This window comes from Coregonus lavaretus (genome assembly GCF_964263955.1).
Source record: "Coregonus lavaretus genome assembly, chromosome: 31".
Classification (NCBI taxonomy): domain Eukaryota; kingdom Metazoa; phylum Chordata; class Actinopteri; order Salmoniformes; family Salmonidae; genus Coregonus; species Coregonus lavaretus.
Window position 1 is genome coordinate 23,864,137 of NC_140018.1, and position 16,217 is coordinate 23,880,353.

The 16,217-nt window shown below is 42.4% G+C and overlaps 1 protein-coding gene across 1 annotated transcript in view; it reads right to left on the bottom strand.

Moving 5' to 3' along the window:
* Positions 1–16,217, bottom strand: part of LOC311107003 (mannosyl-oligosaccharide 1,2-alpha-mannosidase IA-like) — a 189,230-nt gene that overhangs the window by 167,946 nt on the left and 5,067 nt on the right. The gene's annotated exons all lie outside the window — the stretch shown is intronic.

Consider the following 16,217-nt stretch of genomic DNA (forward strand, 5'->3'; position numbering starts at 1 on the left):
CCACCCCCGTGCTTCAAGGTTGGAATGGTGTTCTTTGGCTTGCAAATACCCCCTTTTTCCTCCAAACATAACGATGGTCATTATGGCCAAACAGTTCTATTTTTGTTTCATCAGACCAGAGGACATTTCTCCAAAAAGTACGATCTTTGTCCCCATGTGCAGTTGCAAACCGCAGTCTGCCTTTTTTATGGCGGTTTTGGAGCAGTGGCTTCTTCCTTGCTGAGCGGCTTTTCAGGTTATGTCGATATAAAACTTGTTTTACTGTGGATATAGATACCTTTGTACCTGTTTCCTCCAGCATCTTCACAAGGTCCTTTGCTGTTGTTCTGGGATTGATTTGTACTTTTCGCACCAAAGTACGTTCATCTCTAGGAGACAGAATGCGTCTCCTTCCTGAGTAGTATGACGGCTGCGTGGTCCCATGGTGTTTATACTTGTGTACTATTGTTTGTACAGATGAACGTGGTACCTTCAGGCTTTTGGAAATTGCTCCCAAGGATGAACCAGACTTGTGGAGGTCTACCATTTTTTTCTGAGGTCTTGGCTGATTTCTTTTCATTTTCCCATGATGTCAAGCAAAGAGGCACTGAGTTTGAAGGTAGGCCTTGAAATACATCCACAGGTACACCTCCAAAAGTCCTAACTGACTTGCCAAAACTATAGTTTGTTAACAAGAAATGTGTGGAGTGGTTGAAAAACAAGTTTTAATGACTCCAACCTAAATGTATGTAAACTTTGGACTTCAACTGTATAAGTGTTGATATTAGTTGGTAGGGTATTTACTAAAACATTATTGTGTTTTGATGTATTTTCTAATACCTTTTAAGACTTTTTCTGGTAGATGTTATCTAAGACCCCTTTTCCATCTGTTGGACCAGAAATCAAAGCCTTTGCTTAATCCTAATTTTTAGGATGGAAAATGGTTGAAAAATGTATATATGCCTTAATTTATCAAAAATATAGACACTTAGCTTTCATTTGACACCCAATTTGACATGCTCCTATGAACTTCACATGTTGGTGCTCATGGGTGCTTTTAGATGGAAATGCCCTTCAATAGATTTTCAAATGATTCAAGTGGCATAGAATCTCCTCAATGGCTGACATCAATGGCAGTGGAGTAGACCGCCGCTCGATGCTCAGACAACACAGCACAATGAGCCACTGTATCCATTTCAGCATTCCCCACGGAGGTCGCCACTGTTACGGCGGCTTGTCATTACACCAACGTGGAGACTGGAGAGGCAAGCAGCGAGTCCGCCCTCCCTCCTGCATATAGATGATGACAAATCATTGACTGCTGTGCAAAGATCTGGGAGTTAATGACCCTGTTTGCTGGAGGCGTCCTATTGAGTAATCTGTAACTGGAGGCATGTGTGTAGTGCTGAAGTCCCCAGGGAGGACTGGCAAATTACAGGACAACAAATCCAGTAGTGAAACAGAAGCTGAAATGAAATCCTGCCTGGTGGGTCTCCAGGGAAACACCTGCAGGTCGACGCCTAGCTAACAGGTGCAGCTCAGGTGGGGTAGTGATGGGGGAGGATGGAGGGGTGGGTGGAACACTGGGCACTGGCGACGAAGTGGGTCTTTGGCACAAGGGTGAAAGCACACACACACACACAGCCAATGTGGCCTCCCCTGGGGCAGCATGGGAACACAGCTGAAAAGTGTGTTGGGTTACAGATGTTTGGGTTACAGATGTTTGCCCTGCGCCCTAAAAGAAAGCAGAGCGGTGGCGGCTGGCCAGTGGGCTGAATTGGCTGTGGTCGATGGTGGCATCATTTACACATGGTAAAGTGCTGGACGGGCGGGATTGAGTTACTCAGGAGCATGCCTACTCAGATGCCATCTGCACAATGACACTACTACACTTTGTTTTCTCTCACCATCATCAATAGACTTGTATTACCATTTGGATAATGCACTTAACAGTGGTAATAAAGCTTCTGTCTAATACACTCAAAACATATTGTTTTTTTTTACTCCACCAAAACAATTCTCTCCAGTGTTCTGATATTGAGCCATCACCCACTGAGATAGAAAACTGGATCTATGTAGAAGGACCAACAAATGTCTCGGATTTTCCTACTCCAAATTACAGCAGCTCTTGTAATTCAGAAGTATTAAAACATTTATGATGATCGCCCCTGCAAAACAAGATTCTTCAAAAACACTGCTATGAGGAAATATTGTAAGTGTTTCATCCAAAGTCAAAGAAGAAATGCAAAATTAAGTGTGCGGCTTGACACAGGAAACATCATGAAAAATGAATGGCATTTTCAATCTGACATGCATTCAGGCTACTAGGATATTATAATAACTTATTTTTAAGGCGGTGAAGTGCATGAAGTGTTGCCTCTGAAAATGCGCCATTACATTATTTCCATAAAGCGACATCCATGCCTTGCCGCCGTGGCCATGCGTGATGTAAATCTGGGAGCTTCTCCTCTATGGCGTCACATTGGCTTTCCAGTAATTCTCAGGCTGCGCCCAACCTGCGTTACATGAGATGAATTGGTCAGGAAATCAATGAGCCATTGGTCCTTTAAGTGTGTTCTGTCACTGCGACGTGTGGCCCGAGAGATGCTTGATACCAGGTAGAAGAAGAGGAACCAAAATGGGCCATTGTGATTGGCCGATAGATCCAGGATTCACCTTCTCCAACCATTATTCCACACCAGGGCTCAGATTCACAAAACCTTCTTAAGAAGACATTTCTTCTTAACTGGCATTTTTTCCTTCACTATATAGACTGAAGAAGAAAGTTAAGCAAAATTCCTATTCCTCAAAACGGTTCTTGGAAATGTTCTTGCGCTATTTCTTATGTTTCCCCTTAAGCAAAAAGTTAAGAAGAAATTTGATTCTTGAAAATAAAGTTATTGGAAATGTTCTTAATTCCAAGATAGCTAAACCCTTGTCTTAAACTCAGGGCAGTGAGAGAAAAAGCTCATGAAAGCAATTGAACATGTTTAATTCACTCAAACTTTTCAGTATTGATTATTTTAAACACAAGAACATGTTTTAGAACAGTCATCTCAGTAAGAAATATGCTAACATGATTGCCATTGCTAGCTAGATAGCTAGCTAAAATGGTTGCCTAGCAACAAACATCTTAAGAAGATATTTGAGAAGTTTGTGAGAAAATCTTATGAATTTCTTATTTTTTTTCATAAGATACTTCTTAAGATGTTTGTTGCTAGGCAACAATTTTAGCTAGCTATCTAGCTAGCAATGGCAATCATGTTAGCATATTTCTTACTGAGATGACTGTTCTAAAACATGTTCTTGGGTTTAAAATAATATTATAACCGCGATCGATAATAGACAGTACTGTGCAGCCGTCTTCATCGACCTGGCCAAGGCTTTCGACTCTGTCACCCACCCCATTCTTATTGGCAGACTAAATAGCCTTGGTTTCTCAAATGACTGCCTCGCCAACTACTTCTCAGATAGAGTTCAATGTGTCAAATCGGAGGGCCTGTTGTCTGGACCTCTGGCAGTCTCTATGGGGGTGCCACAGGGTTCAATTCTTGGGCCGACTCTTTTCTCTGTGTATATCAATGATGTCGATCTTGCTGCTGGTGACTCTCAGATCCACCTCTACGCAGACGACACCATTTTGTATACATCTGGCCCTTCATTGGACACTGTGTTAACAAACCTCCAAACAAGCTTCAATGCCATACAACACTCCTTCAGTAGCCTCCAACTGCTCTTAAATCGAACGCTGCTGGCACCCGCCCACCCGACTAGAATCACTACTCTCGACGGGTCTGACCTAGAGTATGTGGACAACTACAAATACCTAGGTGTCTGGTTAGACTGTAAACTCTCCTTCCAGACTCACATTAAGAATCTCCAATCCAAAGTTAAATCTAGAATCGGCTTCCTATTTCGCAACAAAGCCTCCTTCACTCATGCTGCCAAACATGCCCTCGTAAAACTGACTATCCTACCGATCCTTGACTTCGGCGATGTCATTTACAAAATAGCCTCCAACACTACTCAGCAAATTGGATGTAGTCTATCACAGTGCCATACGTTTTGTCTCCAAAGCCCCATACACTACCCACCACTGTGACCTGTACGCTCTTGTTGGCTGGTCCTCACTACATGTTTGTTGTCAAACCCACTGGCTCCAGGCCATCTATAAATCACTGCTAGGCAAATCCCCGCCTTATCTTAGCTCATTGGTCACCATAGCAGCACCCACCCGTAGTCTGCGCTCCAGCAGGTATATCTCACTGGTCATCCCCAAAGCCAACACCTCCTTTGGCCGCCATTCCTTCCAGTTCTCTGCTGCCAATGACTGGAACGAACTGCAAAAATCTCTGAAGCTGGAGACTCTCATCTCCCTCACTAACTTTAAGCATCAGTTGTCAGAGCACCTTACCGATCACTGCACCTGTACACAGCCCATCTGAAAGTAGCCCACCCAACTACCTCATCCCTATATTGTTATTTATTTTGCTCTTTTGCACCCCAGTATCTCTATTTGCACATAATCTCTTGCACATCTAGCATTCCAGTGTTAATACTAATTGTAATTATTTTGCACTATAGCCTATTTATTGCCATACCTCCATAACTTGCTACATTTGCACATACTGTATATATATTATCTGTTGTATTTTTTGACTTAATGTATTTTCACCCCATATGTAACTGTGTTGTTGTTTTTATTGCACTGCTTTGCTTTATCTTGGCCAGGTCGCAGTTGTAAATGAGAACTTGTTCTCAACTGGCTTACCTGGTTAAATAAAGGTGAAATGAAAATTAAATTTAAAAAACGTTTTTGCGTAATAAGTGTTTTGTGAATCTGGGCCCAAGTCAACCACACTGAAGATTGTCAGTAGCTATTAAAGGCAATGTGGACACAGCATTCAGAAGGTCATGGACATTCTTCTATTGAAAGTTACTTTGGGACAAGAGTCATCCAGCTCTCATCTGCAGAGCATAGTAGAGACTGCATTGTTGTAAAGAATAATTCCTTTCTCCGATTGTTTGACTCACCCCACATTACCTCATGCAGCTGTAGCCAGGGACTTGAGGGTGTGGAGATCACAGATATATGTTGTCTAGTTACCCTGAAGCAGAGCAGCAACAATATGGCATGTAGGGTTAAATCATTTGCTATGCTGATGGAAGTCTATTTTGCTTATCTCACACATCCTGTGGTCACTACAACATTTTGGCAAAAACCATAGAGGTAAATGGCTGATTTCGAGCAATAGGACTCTAATAACGTGATAGGTAGCCTAGTTAACGGTGTTAAACAATACCAGACAATCCTACTGAGGAACACCATATTAAACACAAATCAATAGAAACTGATTGCGGACAGGGAAAGAGATGAAATTGAACAGGAAAATCCATTAACTCGCAGTTCAGTAAGCTCCTGTCATTAATTGAGTAAAACAGCCGCTGGATTAAAAGGTATTGACAACATAAACATGCTATCGAACAAAAAAGGATTTAGCAATTTATGATGCAATCACTTTAATTATCTGAGGAGCGGTGTCCTGGCAAAAACTAGGGCCGGGACGATACCAATATCACGATACTCGTTAGAATCGTGGCAAGGAAACAAAACACGAAGCGGCTTTAACTTCTTTATGAAAACAGCCCTAATATTGGAAACAAACATCATTATGTTGTCATCCAGAGTCACATTTATTTGTTTTCCAAGCTATAGCACACAATAATTTACATACAGCAGGACCAAAGAGTATCGTCCGGTTTGTGTTTTCATTTTTGCCATGGAAAAAAATATTGTGACACTGGTATCGTCACAGCCCTGGCAAAAAAAACGAAATAACAATTTTAATTTAAAGGTGTTAGTACACGCGTCTCCAAAACGAGGTCCGGTAAGGACTATTTAATTGAAGAGCGGAGCGTTCTGTTCACTTCAAACTCAGCGCACACGTTTATTGACTTGACCTTTTTATTCATTATTGGGAACAGTGGAATTTGGTTTGATCCAGCCTCTTGACACAAGGCAAACTAATGAAGACCTTGTGAAAAGCCAATCGATTTTCTTCCCTCCTCCCCTCGATACGGAAGCGGTTAGGCCGAGCCATCCATCATTTGTTTAACAGGCTGTAAATCATGATTAAAGAGCAGAGGCCCAACATTATTCAAATCTGTTGGCCTGTACGAGTGGTTTGTTGAATGAATAGACACAGCACTGCACTGTCTGTGAAGGTGATCCAATCTGCACTGTTGGCATACAGATCTGATACAAAGTCTATATAGACTTGGTCACATGGGCAACTCCTTTCACCACGCGTTATCACGTCAAATTTCTCAGCCACTGCGACTGGTCGCCATGCCATGTCAATCTTTAGACCTGTGTAAGGTACAGAGGTCAACCTGGAACAGCTCTTAGGGACCATTAATCAACTGGTTCTAGGGCTTGTTTATTGAACAATCAGTGCCTCAGTCAGGGGAGGGGCAAGTAATCAATTGGGTCCATGGTCTACAACACATAGGTGTCAGCATTAATTTGCCTGCTTGATGACCTCACTACGCATTATGACACCCAAATAGGGGGGTTAATGCATGGATGTTTAGGTTCCAGAATTGTACCTTAGCACCGGCAGTATCTATGGAGATTGGAGAGTGAGCCAACATCCTTGTCCATCAGAAGAGCCACAGTACCATGGATCTTCCTTAACCCCATACACAGTAAAGAGTTTCCAGTTGTATCCATTAGTGTGCAGTAGCTTTTCCTACACTGCAGAACAGAGTACTCACCTCTCCTCTTGGCTGCTTGTTTACTAAGCCAGTCTTTGAGATTCTATCCACAAGGTATTTTGGTTCTCCTCTGTCAATGTGGGTGCGCAGCCAGACCCCTGCTGTATACCTCTCTCCACTCTTTTATAGCAGGAATAAAAATGAATTGTGCATTCTGAGAATAAAAAGGTAGCAGGGCGGTGATGAAAAAGAAAAAGGATAGGCGCCTGCAGATGCTTTAGGGCTTCAATTATTGCCTCTATGGTGCCACAGGTCAACAGGGGCGCTTTGGCTCAGGCCTGGTCCGGGTCAGCCCAGTCCAGCTGAGTCTGAATGAGGCCGGGGCTTGACTCTGGGCAGGGCTGTGTTCCGACACGAGAAGGTGAGACTGTATGGGGGCAGGAATGAAGAGCTTTTACAGATAAAGCAGGCGCCCAGAGGCCCAGAGGGTTACAGCCTGGCTGAGAGAAAAACTCACCGCTGCCTTGCGCTTTCTCTCCTTTACCTCTTCTCTCCCATGTCTTATTTACGAGTGGAAAAATAAGAAGACGCTGGCTGAATTATTTAGCGTGTGTACTCGGCTTTCCTTTCCCAGTAAATTAATGTGGTGCACTGCGTACACTGACAAAACCAACCTGGGCAGGGTCTATAAAGTTCCATGAAAACACAAACGACACAAAGCAAAACACACAATTCGATCTCAGAAACAAAAGAGGTGATACTGCTGCTGCATTTGGACAAGGTGGGCCCGCTCTGTCAATATAACAATTTTGTTGTCCACTTGACTTTACAAAGAGCATCAATCCAAACCCCTAACAACATTCTCAGCTGTAAATTGTGTTGTATGCATCAGGCCCAAAGCAACACAAAAATCAATACTAAATGGCCCCGAGGCAGAACTGCACGTTACTTGGCATATTGCATTTATGACATCATTTCACAAAATGGGACGTCACAAAATGAGACAGCCATTATGAAAATATGCCTGGTTACTTAAATCCCCAAAGATCAAAAATGTGTCTGGAAGAGGCAAAACGATGCCATGTAGAGCTGTGAAGTTGTCATTCACCATGCCGGTGTTAAAACAAGGTCAGGTACGTGACAAGCTTAACAATAAACAGTGTTTAATGGTAGTGATGACATGGTGGCAGACAGAGGGGTTTGAGCTACCAGGGTAAGCTGCTCCAGGCACTTGTACTCTGCCTCTGCTGCAGTCTGTATTTAGCAGTATAGAGGATAGCTGACACAGGGAAAAACCCAGCTTGTGGCCAAAAGCAGAGGATTGACGGCTCCTGCTCCACCACATTGGGCATAGTCCATCATCATAATAGGAATCAGGGCAGTGGTGGACGGGGCAGAGGAGAGTCTGCTGCTCTGCTGGGCCATTAGGCTGGGGATGGAGGGAATAATCCGTTAACCATAGGTCGTTATTGAAATGCATTTCCTAATTAAAGGGCAATTCTGCCACTTTTCAACCTAATATTCATTAACGCCAGCATCATACCAGTGTCTACATATGTGAAAACGGCAAGATCCTATGATCTGTGGTTAAAAAATAATAATAATAAAAAAATAGCTTCTCTGTGATCACAGGGTAGGATTTAAAGTAAGAAAAACCTGCAATGACTTTCTAGCCAGAGGGAAGGTATTTTCTTGCTCCCCACATCACGTCTAATCTCATAGTGTTTGAAAATCACTGTTTTTAAAATGTTGTAACTTTTGATGATGTCATCGGGTAGAACTTTTTACCTTATATATATATATATATATATATATTGTTCTACAAATGTACACTACCAGTCAAAGGTTTGGACACACCTACTCATTCAAGGGTTTTTCTTTATTTTTACATTGTAGAATAATAGTGAAGACATCAAAACTATGAAATAACATATGGAATCATGTAGTAACAAAAACGTGTTCTATTTTATATTTGAGATTCTTCAAATAGCCACCCTTTGCCTTGATGACAGCTTTGCACACTCTTGGCATTCTCTCAACCAACTTCATGAGGTAGTCACCTGGAATGCATTTCAATTAACAGGTGTGCCTTCTTAAAAGTTAATTTGTGGAATTCCTTTCCTTCTTAATGCGTTTGAGCCAATCAGTTGTGTTGTGACAAGGTAGGAGGAGGGTTATACAGAAGATAGCCCTATTTGGTAAAAGACCAAGTCCATATTATGGCAAGAACAGCTCAAATAAGCAAAGAGAAACGACAGTCAATCATTACTTTAAGGTCAGTCAATAAGGAACATTTTAAGAACTTTGAAAGTTTCTTCAAGGGCAGTCGCAAAAACCATCAAGCGCTATGATGAAACTGGCTCTCATGAGGACCGCCACAGGAATGGAAGACCCAGAGTTACCGCTGCTTTAGAGGATAAGTTCATTTGAGTTATCAGCCTCAAATTGCAGCCCAAATAAATGCTTCACAGAGTTCAAGTAACAAGACACATCTCAACATCAACTGTTCAGAGGGGATTGTGTGAATCAAGCCTTCATGGTCGAATTGCTGCAAAGAAACCACTACTAAAGGACACCAATAAGAAGAGACCTGCTTGGGCCAAGAAACACGAGCAATGGACATTAGACCGGTAGAAATGTGTCCTTTGGTCTGGAGTCCAAATTTGAGATTTTTGGATCCAACCGCTGTGTCTTTGTGAGACGCTGTGTGGGTGAACGGATGATCTCCGCATGTGTAGTTCCCACCGTAAAGCATGGAGGAGGAGGTGTTGTGGTGTGGGGGTGCTTTGCTGGTGACACTGTCTGTGATTAATTTAGAATTCAAGGCACACTTAACCATCATGGCTACCACAACATTCTGCAGTGATACGCCATCCCATCTGGTTTGGGCTTATAATAACTATAATTTGTTTTTCAACAGGACAATGACCCAACACACCTGCAGGCTGTGTAAGGGCTATTTGACAAAGAAGGAGAGTGATGGAGTGCTGCATCAGATGACCTGGCCTGCACAATCCCCCGACCTCAACCCAATTGAGATGGTTTGGGATGAGTCGGACGGCAGAATGAAGGAAAAGCAGCCAACAAGTGCTCAGCATATGTGGGAACTCCTTCACAACTGTTGGAAAAGCATTCCAGGTGAAGCTGGTTGAGAGAATGCCAAGAGTGTGCAAAGATGTCATCAAGGCAAAGGGTGGCTATTTGAAGAATCTCAAATATAAAATATATTTTGATTTGTTTAACACTTTTATGGTTACTACATGATTTCATATGTGTTATTTAATAGTTTTGATGTCTTCACTATTATTCTACAATGTAAACAATAGTAAAAATAAAGAAAACCCCTTGAATTAGTAGGTGTGTCCAGACTTTTGACTGGTACTGTAGACACTGGTATTGTGCTGGCGATAATGAAAATGAGGTTGAAAAGTGGTGGAATTGACACCGAAGTGGCAAAACGCATCTCTGCGTGCCTGGCATCTCTGCGTGCCTCAGCTTGGATGTCGGCCCACCACCTCAAGCTCAACCTCGACAAAACGAAGCTGCTCTTCCTCCCGGGAAAGGCCTGCCCGCTCCAAGACCTCTCCATCACGGTTGACAACTCCACAGTGCCCCCTACCTGAGTGCAATGTACCTTGGCGTGACCCTGGACAACACCCTGTCGTTCTCTGTAAACATCAAAGCAGTGACTCGCTCCTGCAGGTTCATGCTCTACAACATCCATCCGTATCCATTGTGCGTCTATTACCAGAATGCTAACAAAATTAGCACAAGAAATAGCGAATTTCCATGGAGGCTTCTAGCTAAATATGCTAAGGGGCGCAAGGGAAAATAAATGAATTGCAAAGACAGGCAATCTAGCTCATAAAGTTATCAGGGCCTAAAATGAACACCTGCCTCCCGCCAAATGCGAGTACATTTTGGCATTGGCGGGTAAGAATGTCTAATTCACCAGCCACTTTGGATGGTGGTCACAATCAGGGCTCTACAGTGCGAGCATTTCATAAATAGTCAAGTCAAGTATAGGCACAAGTGCAAGTTGAGATTTATAGCAAAATAAATGCTGCAGTAGCTGTTTTCAAAGTATTTCTGCCGCTTTGTTTCATATCTGATAATGCATAAAGAAATCTGAATCCTGAAGTTATAGCTATCTGACCTCGCGCAGCAACACTGCCAGTATGGGGGTCTGTGAGCACTGAGTGAAGTGCTGAAAGACTCATTTTTAGAAGCAATGCGCACAGGCATAAAAGTTTAATCGAAAGTCTACTAAAGTGAGACTTTGTCCTCGTGTTTCTTGGCTATTTACATTGTTTTTTCCACAAGCTAGGATTATTTTCAATGTTTGAGTTTGCTTCCACTGCTAGCAAAAAGAGACATTGTCGGCCTCTACTAGCGAGATTCTAAAAAGGCACACATGATGACTGGAGTTGCCCTGTTACCAAGGTAACCTTAAAGGGGCAGATAAATATCAGATAAAAAAGAAATTGGTTAAAAGACTCAGGTCACAGAGTATTAAATAAAGCAATATATACCACATCACTTCTCACTAGTAATACATTTCTTGTTTTAAAAACATTACTAAGCATGCTCATCATTTTGTATTTAATTTTTTGGTGTAATTATGATGAGAAACATATTTTGGCAGGTAAACAAATCGGAGTGGGTGGTATGCCACAGTGGCTGGTATACAATTTTTTTTAAGTTTTAGGCCCTGAAAGTTATACATATATAGAGAAGAGTAATTTTGGGTGAGTTTGGACATTTACAAGCAGATGTGAACGAGAGACATTATGCAAATGAACAAAGTTGACGTATGCTTGTTTGAAGGAAGAACAGTACTGGCTTTCCAGCAGCATGCCTGCTCTGCTCAGAGAAAGGGAGGAGAAAAAAACACAAGGAAATCAAGATAGCAGTGGCAGCTGTACAAATAACTAATCCAAAGGGCTTTGACTTCTCAAACACGGCAGAAAGCTAACGCAATATGATGCCCGGTAACCTTATTAATTCAGCCACTTACTTAGATAGCAAGTTAAACTTAGGGGTCGTGTTAATGCAGAATTGTACGTATTTCACGCAGGAAAAAAAGATAAAACACAAAATAAATATCTTGCTGCGTTTTGTAAACGCAGATCTAAAATGCTTCTTATTGTAATTTCTGTTCGGCATCAGACAAATTTTGTGCTTCATTTGCACTTCTAAACTCAGATACTTTTATCGGTGTAGCCAGCCTATTTTTCTCAGTAAAATGCAAGATTAACATCAAGCAAAACATTAGGCTACATTCTTTCTATGATAGGCCTAAACATTAGAAATATGATGGCCATGCATCGTTTTTGCAAAAAATACCTTGCTTTTTCATTGTAAGCTCATTTACTTGTGTGGCTGCCAGCCAAATAGCGTTGCACTTCTGTTGTCATCTGATGAAAATGAAGCTATTTTCTGTGAAGGAAAACTATGAAGGAAAACTCACCTGCTCCCGCTTTCTCCTGTTGTGCTATTTACAAACAAAAACGTGACTGGCTCAACTATTCTGGGGAACTAATTAAGCTTCATAATGTAAAGCAATGTGACAGGTGAGGGTATTGTATGGGGTATTGTGTGTAGGCCAGTGACAATCAATCTCAATGTAATCTATTTAAAATTCAGGCTGTAACACAACAAAATGTGGAAAAAGGTCAAGGGGTGTGAATACTTTCTGAAGACACTGTAAATACTTTGTTGAGGGAAAATGTACATAATACGATTGATGTGTTGTTGTCTCACCTAGCTATCTTAAGATGAATGCACTAATTGTAAGTCGCTCTGGATTAGAGCGTCTACTAAATGACTAAAATGTAACGTAAAAATGAATTGCCCTTCAAGTGCTGCAAATTTTATGGTGAGTGGGATGGTGTCTAAAAAGAAAAGTTCAGCCATCTATAATGAATGAGTGGTGCTGCTAGAGAAGGGTGCACTTTTTCAGCCGGTCTGTCTGGAGGCAATCCCCCCTCTTCATGCAGACATACAGCAGTCAGTCAGTCTTGGCCTGCCCTCATGCATGCATGGGAAGTGTGATACAGGTAACTGCCTAAATAAATGAAACACTTGCGTAAATGAGGAATACAACGTATAGTGAAAGCAGGTGCTTCCACACAGGTGTGGTTCCTGAGTTAATGAAGCAATTAACATCCCATCATGTATAAAAATGTCCAGTTGCCCATTATTTTGTCTACCACGGCTGGAAGAAGAGATCTCAGTGACTTTGAAAGAGGGGTCTCAAAGTAGCATAGGGGTTTTAAAGGGTGTGTGTGTGTGTGTGTGTGTCAGTCACCAGATCAACCCAATTGAACACTTATGGGAGATTCTAGAGCGTCTGAGGCAGCATTTTCCACCACGATTAACAAAACACCAAATTATGGAATTTATTGTGGAAGAATGGTGTCGCATCCCTGGAATAACCTGCGGGTCTTGTACTCCATCAATCTTTTCAGTAATGCAATAACTTTTTGTGAAACATAAAACATAGAACGCAGATTGAAAACAAATGATCTGTGTGATTGAGAATCTGAGTACCAGTCTGCCAGCTACAACAATGAACACTAGAGGGGTTGAATTAAGAGGATTGTTGTCCTATGCAATTTAATGCCTTAATAATGAAATATAAAGCAATTTCTTATAGTCTAGAGTCATCTAAAGCAGACTTTAAACAGACATGATTCTGTTGATGAATTGTAGTGATGCAAAGACAATCTCACAGAATCCTAATCACACAGGTAGGCAGGAAGGCAGCTGTATGTGGAAGGAAGGAGGCAGAACAGGACGGGACACTAGAAGATTCATTGGAGCTGAATCCCATCACTGATCCTTAGTCCTGCCTCTCTAGGTGTGGAGGAAACAGAGTGGAGCCCTCCTCTGAGGGGGAAATTAGAAAAGTCATTAATACTAACTGGTCATTGGGCCCATAAATTATGGTTCACTTGAAGCAATATGAGGAAATCTATCTCCCGGCACAGTATACATTACATTAAAGGGAATGGTAATAAAGCAAGTGTTATGCTCTTCGGACTACCAATGACCTAGAATAGAAGGTTTATATTGGCTCTAACACCAACTAAACATCACAGCACTCAAGTGGAGCCAATGGTATCACTCAATAAGGCCTATAGCAGGGAAGAAATTAAGCCGTGCCTGATATCCCTCCTGCATAAACTTCCGCCGTACATTTATTGTTAATTTACAGAAGTACAAGATACCAGACCAGGTCTCAGGGATGGCTAACTCTGGTGATCCCTTCGATCTCCACTGAGTTAGGTAAATCTGCTTTCTGTTGTTTTTTTGCACCTTGCTTGTGGAATAATCACCAAGGCTCTGTAAAATTGTATAAATTGGTTCCCCTCGGGCAATCCAAAAGGCTGATTGAGGGCCTTTTTCCTGAAAAATTGGTTTGTTTTCTATGGTTGTGATTTGCTTTCTGTGTATTGATGTGAATATTGATGTGTATAGTGTAGGCCTATGTTGTTGTGTATTGATGTGTATACAGGGCTCATCTGTAAAAGAGACACTGGTCTCAGCATGACTCCCTGTCAAAAAATGTTAAATAAAATATCAAGACTGCATCTGTATAAATCAAAATTATTTTCAAAAGGGCACCGAGTCAATGTCACAGAAGGTCTTTATTGACATTCAGTAAATAAAAGCTACTGTACAAAGAACCTTTAACTCCAGAAATGTGCTAGCTAGGAGACATCAATTTCCCTTTCACACAGCAATTAAGACTGAAGGTCAGGATGCCTCACACGGAGCCCATTCAAAGGCAGGGCCCCACAGAAAGTGGTCGCCAACACTTCCCCACTGGGACTGTTTGTCTCTCCCTTGGTGCTGATCAATTGGATTAGGTCTCTGTTCTGCTTTACAGGCCAGAGTCATCATTAGTGTCAGTCAGGTGGTGGGGGCTGGTGGCTTGGAGCTTCCCCTGGGCTGGAGCTCTGGGGCTCGGAGGCGTAGCAGCACAGAGTTTCTAAATCCAGAGGAACAACATCGCGAGACTTCTGGGAACGCTTGCGAAACAGGCCAAGCAGACCAGGCTGGGGTTTGGGGTTTGAGAAGTCAATGAGAAAATTCTTCATTAGTTGTTAAATTTCTCGAAATCTAAAAGGCACAACCTAGATTTGAGCCAATGTCTTAAGTAGTTGTGATCAGGGATTTCTATTGGAGAAGCAGTTTCTGCCTGTCTTCATACTGTACTGTCTTTGGTAGTAGTGTGTTAAAGCTCTGGGCCTCAGAGGCGTAGTAGTGTGTAGTGAAGCCTCAGTGGCCCACCAGTCCTGACCTCCTTATCAATCAGTCCTTCAACCACTCAGTTCTCAGTTGCATGGGATCACTGGGCTACTGGACTGGTGGTCAGCTTGAGGAAAGAGCAACAGGGCCTCCTAAGGCCTGTGTGCACGCAAACACACGCACGCGCAAAGACACATAGAGAGGGAGATGTGTGCACACAGTATATGATTACCCTGAGTGACGCAGTCTCCTGCTCATAATCCTGACTTCAGAGTACATGCAGTGCCTGTGGGCCCCATAAAACCTAAAAAGAATCATAGCTGCCAATACTGGCTTTTGACTCTATCCTAGCTCTAGGAAGGCTTGTTCCTGGGGCTAAGATATAGGATGACAAGAAGATGATCAGGTAGCCTAACTTTAAAATATTATGAAACAAAATAACTACAACCTTATAGCCTAGCCTTCGTATATTGACTAGTCAGAGGACATAGTCTACATTCTTCTATAGCTTACATTTACCTAAAATGACACTAGCATACCACTGCGATACTCAAAGGTAATGGCCACCTACATAGTATCCTCCTGTGAAGAGGTTTCAGGCTCCACCAGTGTACAACAGACTTTATCTACAGGCATAAACAGCACTGTGGCCCCCTGTGAGACGCAACGGGATTGGCTGGCTGAAAGGGACCATTATTAAAGCCATTACACAATTAGACTGAGCACCTGGGGGGCCTCCACGTCGGTAATTCTATAGCCGTCTACAGATAATGGAGGGTAATACAGATCAGTTTCAACCGCATCTTCCTGGCATCCTTTGTAAGAGGTAAATGAACAAAAGAACGGCTAGGAGTACAGAATCTAACAATAACTTACAATTATATACAGTGAGGCCAGGTAGTTTTGGATTAAAAAGCTGTTGACAGTATACAACCTAGTGGGGAAGTTATGAAAGTAAAAGTGAGGAAGAGAGGCTACTGGGCTTATCAGAATGTTCCAGAGGTAGGTCAGGAAGGGGAATGCGATTTCGCTAACTGTCGTGTCGTCCATGGTGACAAAAAACAATCCACTGTTTGAGTGAGCAAAAATAATTCAACTGGATCTTAGGGGACAGTGAAACAGAGAGGATGGTGAAAGAGAGAGGACTGCCTCATCCTTCCTTTCTAGACAGCCAAGGCGACTCGAGACCTTTGACAAACCCACAGCTTCTAATCCCTGGCTGCTGAGTCAGCTGGCCCTCTCCTCTCCGCATGCAGTGGTGGTGT